Here is a 6375-nt window from a genome sequence, read left to right on the forward strand (position 1 = left end):
TGCATATAGTAAGTATAATTTATATAGTAAAAGTACTATGATAAAATTGACTGAAAAATAAAACGCCTTGTTTTTTGACAGAACATGGTCACTAAAACTATTTCTGCTGAAGGAATCACAGGTCCTTGGAGAAACGACTCATTTTTGTGTCTTTGAAGTCAAGGTGAGCTGAAGAATTTTCCTTGCATGAGAAAGCAAAGGGACATTCAATATTAATGGGGTCATGTCTAAAGGGAACACTTTGGTAAAGCAGTCTTGCCAAAGTCATGACAATTTAAACATCACAAGTATAATGATTATAATGTATTGAAATGCATTGAATCAATGAAAATATGTGAATCATAATTATATTCAATAAAGAAAAAGCCAGGGAAACTGATTTGTCACTCTTTGAGGCTATTAAAATTACTACTTACTTTGGAATAGGGTTCAAATCCATCAGCGACTCCTCAGAGGGAAGACTGGGCAATCTATTTCTGTAGAGATATTGCCTCAGAAACTCAAGAAGGGATCTTTATGAGTTGGATCCAACTTAATGGCAGTGAATTTGTCTTTTTTGGTTAATTAAAGGTAAAGAATCAAGTATTTTTCATATCTTGTAGTAGGAAATGGGAGCTCTGGTGATGTAAGGAGCTCTGGTGGTATAGTGCCTAAGGCATTTGATTGTTAACCAGAAGGCTGGCTATTCAAACCCACCAGCCACACCTCAGAAGGAAGACTGGGCAATCTACTTCCATAGAGATATCACCTTGGAAACCCAAGGAGGGGTCACCATATGAGTCAAATTGACTCAATGACAGTGAGTTTGGTTTTGGTTTTATAGTAGGAAATACGTTAGGGCTAATCAAATTGAAAAGATAAAATTATATTTTACTTAAAAATGCCAATTAATAAAAGTAAAGTGAATGGTAGAATGACATAAAAATATATATATATCATAAATTTTAAGTTTTGACAGCTGGTATTAAAACCATTATATGAGTAGTTTATGGAGAACTAATGTACATTCAGGAATATGACATAGAATACTTTGTAGTCATGAAAGGAAAATATAACCAAAAATGGAGATATCAGATTTTCATCACCCTAATCAATTTATTCGTCAAACAGATATTATGTGTCTTCTGATCACTTGGGAAGAGCTCTGGTGGCATAGTGCCTAAGGTATTTGACTGCTAACCAGAAGGCTGGTGGTTCAAACCCATCAGCCACTCCTCAGAAGGAAGGTCGGGCAATCTACTTCCACAGTGATACTGCCTCAGAAACTCAAGGAGAGGTCACTATTAGTTGGATCCCACTCCATGACAGTGAGTTCGTTTTGTTTTGTTTTGTTTTTTGTTTTATCACTTGGGAATTTGTCTAGCTAACAATGTTCAGATATACATTCAATGAGATATAGGAGTCACCAGAAAAATCCAGAAAGTAGAACATCCTACAGTAAACTGATTTAGTACCTTCTACAAGCTGAAGCTGATGAAATGAAAAAGGGGATTTTTTTAGAATAAAGGAATCTTAAGGAGAACAAAGTGATCCTTGGGAAAGTAAACCAATTAACTTGCTTAGCAGCTAACTGAAAAGCTGGAAGTTTGAATCTGCCCAGGGGCACCTTAGAAAAAAAGCCTGGGGATCTATTTCAATAAATTGGCCATTGAAAGACCCTATGAAGAAAAGTTCTACTCTGACACACGTGGACTTGTCATGAGTCAGAATTCACTGACAGCAACTGTTTTTGCTTGTTTGTTTTATTTTTTAGATTTTGTTTCTTGTTTTATTTTTGGTGAAAATACATACTTCAAAATACACTCCCATTTAATAATTACTACACATTGTTCAGTGGCATTAGTCATATTCTTCACATTATGTCAACTTTCTGATTATTTCTACTCTCTTTGTTTGATCCCCCTTAATTTATTTATTTAATTAATAAATTTATTGTACTTTGGGTGTGAGGCAGTATCATTATGGAAGTAGATTTCCCAACCTTCCTTCTGAGGAGTGGCTGGTGGGTTTCACCTGCCAACCTTCTGGTTAGCAGTCAAATGCCTTAGGCACTACACCACCTACATAGGAAACTTGTTTTACATTTAATAGTTCATGCACATCTTGTTTCATGGCCCCAATTATCATCCCCAGACATAAAAATCTCTCTTACCCTGTCCTCTGCAGGACCACCCCCTCCCCGTTCCCCTTTCATCAAGGAATATGCCGTAGACCAAGGATAGATTTGGTTTAAGATGATCTTACATGTGCACTTGTGAGATAAAATTGTTGTTCTTGTTGTTGTTGTTTGCCCTCGAGTCGGACCCAACTCATAGTGATCTCTCCTTGGGTTTCCGAGGCAGTATCACTATGGAAGTAGATTGCCTCATCTTCCTTCCAAGGAGTGGTTGGTGGGTTTGAACTGCCAGCCTTCTGGTTAGCAGTCAAATGCTTCAGACACTACGCTACCAGAGCTCCTACTACAAAATTAGCCACATACATGACAGAAGCAACAGGAGATGTTATAGGAGTAACTTCAGAGAGACAACAAAACATCTTTTGAAAGAGAATCACCAGGCCTGGGGGTTCAGGACCACAGTCTTGGGGGACATCATGCCTAATTGACACAGTTCAGAAAAATTTTGTTCTACAACCTACTTTGGTGAGTAGTGACTGAGGTCTTAAAAGCTTTTGAGCGGCCATCTAAGCTGCAACTATTGTTCTCCTCTCACCTAGAGCAAATAAAAGTGCAGAAAATCAAAGTCATCCAGAAACAATTAGCCCAAAGATAAGATGGGCCACAAGGACCTCAGCCTCAATGACACGAAACCAGAACTAGATGGTGCCCAGCTACCAATGCTGACTGCTCTGAAAGGGACCAAACCTGGAGATCCTGGATAGAGTGGGATGAAAAATGTAGAACAAAATTCAAAAGAACAAAAATGACCAGAATTATTGGTTGGAAAGAGACTGGTGGAATCCCTGAGACTATGGTCTCAGGTTACCCTTCTAGCCTAGAAATGGACTCACTTATATGGATTGGCTCTCAGCCCAGCAGTATAAAGACCTACATACAGAACACCTACCCCAGGTTGATGCACCCACCCACTCTAGGCAGATGAACCCTTGGATCATGCAGCAATGAGGCACCAGAGAAGTAGAACTCATCCCCCCTTAATTTAGACTACCTGCCCCCTAAATTTCTTATCTATTTTTTGGGATTGCTGTTGTCACAACACAATACTTAAGGATGGAATTCTTTAGTTTTTTTGGCTAAACTGGTTTTTCTTGTTTGTTTAAAAACGACTTCAGGGGACAGTTTCATTGCAAGGTTTGAAAAGTATCCCAGGGCAAAAACCTCAAGGGTACCTTCAGTGTACCTCATGGATCCAGTAAGTCTGGGATATTTGAGAATTTGAAGTTCTGTTCCACTTTTTCTCCCTTTCTATCAGGATCCATCTATTGTGTTCCGGATCAAGTATTTGATAATAGTAACCAGACACAATTCAGTTTTTTTGTGTTCTCCCGTTAGAGAAAGCTGTGTGTGGTTCATAGAAGCTATTAATCCTCTATGAACCACAGTAGTGTGATTGCTTCTCTGATTCTTGACTTCTTCTTCCTCTATTGTTCCAGAAAAATAGACATCTATTGGCCAATTGGTTTTAAGGGACATAAAAACCAGTTTCCATACACAGTCCTGGGCTGAAGAGAGTTTTTAGATAAAGCAGCAATATATGAAAAAATTGACTAATTAGAGAGATGTAAACATGGTCTGGTAACTATCCAAGTTTGAAATTGAATAAAACAGAGCAGTAGAGATCATTGACTGAAAATAGTACCATATAGTATGTACAATTTGATCTTATTTTGGTTAAAACCAAAAAAAAAAAAAAAAAAAAACCAAACTCACTGCCATTGAGTTGGATCTGACTCATAGCAACCCCTCCTTAGATTTCCCTGGCAGTATCACTATGGAAGTAGATTGCCCAACCTTCCTTCCGAGGAGTGGCTGGTGGGTTTGAACTGTCTGCCTTCTGATTAGCAGTCAGATGCCTTTGGCACTATATGTGTTGTATATTATAAATATCTCTCTATATATGGGACAAAGAACACAATTTGTTCATTTGTCTCTGATTCTTAAAAATAATCTGTGTAAATTCTCAGGCTATCAAGGTGGTTTTGTATTCTAAAATAGTCAGGCAATACTTAAACAGGAGCAAATGAGTGGAGGCTACACACCAAACCTGGCAACAAACTTCAGGAAGGGGAAGAGGGCATGATGCAATCAATTACGCATATCCATTAAGTCAATCAACCATAACTAGACATTATGGACCAAATCATGCATATGATTTGGTTACAATGTTACAAAAGACCATGAATACAGAAGCAGCCATGAGCTTTCTCAAGAGGATGGCACGTGTTTGGGAACAATGGAAGTCTGGACCCAGATTCCTTGCCAGAGTGAGACCTATTTGTATTTCATTTTGTGCTTATATTAAAATTGTTAGAGTAAGTTAGATGTGCATGATCTGTGAGTTCTGTGAGTTATTCTAGCAAATTATCAAACCCACCAGTGAGTGATAACTAGCAGAAGCCTATTTGGTGATATAAAAAGACAGTATTAATTTGTGAAGACTCAGCTCTGTGTGGCAGATGGTCGGGAGAAAGGCTGCACAGGCAGTCAATTGATGAAGGACAAAGGCATTCTAACCTATAAGGTCTGATCTAACTCTGGATGACTGAGGTCAGAGATGGAAAATGCCATGTGTGTGCTTAGTGTCAGGATAATGGAGAAGAGGGAAAGTAAGAATATTTTCACATTTTGGAAATTGACCTGATGTTGATTTTTATTAACACAATAATGTGCAGTAAGATCTCATTCTTGTAAAAAAAAAAAATACAGAAAGATAATGTATGTCTATGTCTACTTGTCTATGTGTCTATGTGTATGTGTGTGTATTGTTGTTGTTAGGTACTGGCACATCAATTCGGACTCATAGCAATCTCATGTGCCCCAGAACAAAACATTGCCTGGTCCTGTACATATACATTTAACCAGCATGAGATTACACACACACACACACACACACACACTATAAGTATATACAGATGCAAACATACACACATATATATAGAAAAAGAGAAAGATATACCTAATATATCAAAAGTGAGATCTCTGGGTGGAAATATATCGTTTTATCACATTTTATTTTTTAACTTTTGAAAACCACCCCATAAGGTATACACATTGCTTTAGTAATAATAAAAGACAACATTAAATTTTTGTTGTTGTTGTTGTTGTACCATGCTTCTGCATTCTCTTAAGTAATTCTTTAGTTCAGCCTCTCACTACATTGTACCTAATATGTTGCAGTAGACCTAATCTTTAATCTTGTCTCGTGCTAATCCACCCTACATATCATGGTCAGATTAATCTTCCTATTAGGAAAGTTCTGACTAAGTAACTCTACTCATCAACATATTTAAATCATTCCTGAGCACAGCATAAAATCAAAATTCCTTAGCCTGATAGTTTCAGCCTTCCATGACCCAATCTCGAATAACTCACTGAGTTTGTCTCCTGATACTCCCCAACATTCCACACTCTGGTAAAATAAGACCCCTCATTCTTTTTACAATCTCCAACCCCTCTAGCTTTCCTTTCTCTGTGCTTTTGCTCCCTTTAGCTTGGGACATCAAAATCTCCATCTCCTGATGTCTTACCTTTTGTTTCATGCCCAGTTTGAGCAATGAACTTCCATACAATTTTCATGCTGCCCCATCCCATTAATGTCTTCCTCTGAGGAATTACTTGTAATTTATAATGTTGACATTACTCAAAGCAACATGAATTCTTAATAAGCTTTATATTAATCACAGGACTATTCCTATCTTTTGCAAAAAGTAGTTTCATGAAATGAACGAATGTTCTCTAATTAAGATAATATCCCCATACAAATATTTTTATCCAGGGTCTAAAAATAATATCTTAAGGATATCAAATTGTACTATTTTCCAAAACAGGATAGAATATACTTTTCATACTTATACATTCTTATGAAATCAAGATTGAGTAACTGAGTATGAATGGTGTTCTCCAAACCTCAAGTCTATGGCAAAATTGGGTTCAGAATATAGGCAGTCCCTGAGTTATGAATGTCTGACTTAATTTTAAGCTGTAATTAAAACCAAACTAGTAAAATGTATTATATGAAAAATTTGAGGTACATACAAAGATTCATAATAACAAATGGCTGCTACTTTGTAACACACATCAAAACATTATTATTACTGTATAATTTTGTTGAAGAAGTTTTAGTGTATCTGGAAGAGTTTCTTTAATGTTTTTATGCATAGTAAAGCATTACAGTGTACACTAGATACTATATATAT

Source organism: Orycteropus afer, unplaced genomic scaffold (assembly GCF_000298275.1).
Source record: "Orycteropus afer afer isolate SDZICR_OR568_19922 unplaced genomic scaffold, OryAfe1.0 scaffold00027, whole genome shotgun sequence".
NCBI classification, from domain to species: Eukaryota; Metazoa; Chordata; class Mammalia; order Tubulidentata; family Orycteropodidae; genus Orycteropus; species Orycteropus afer.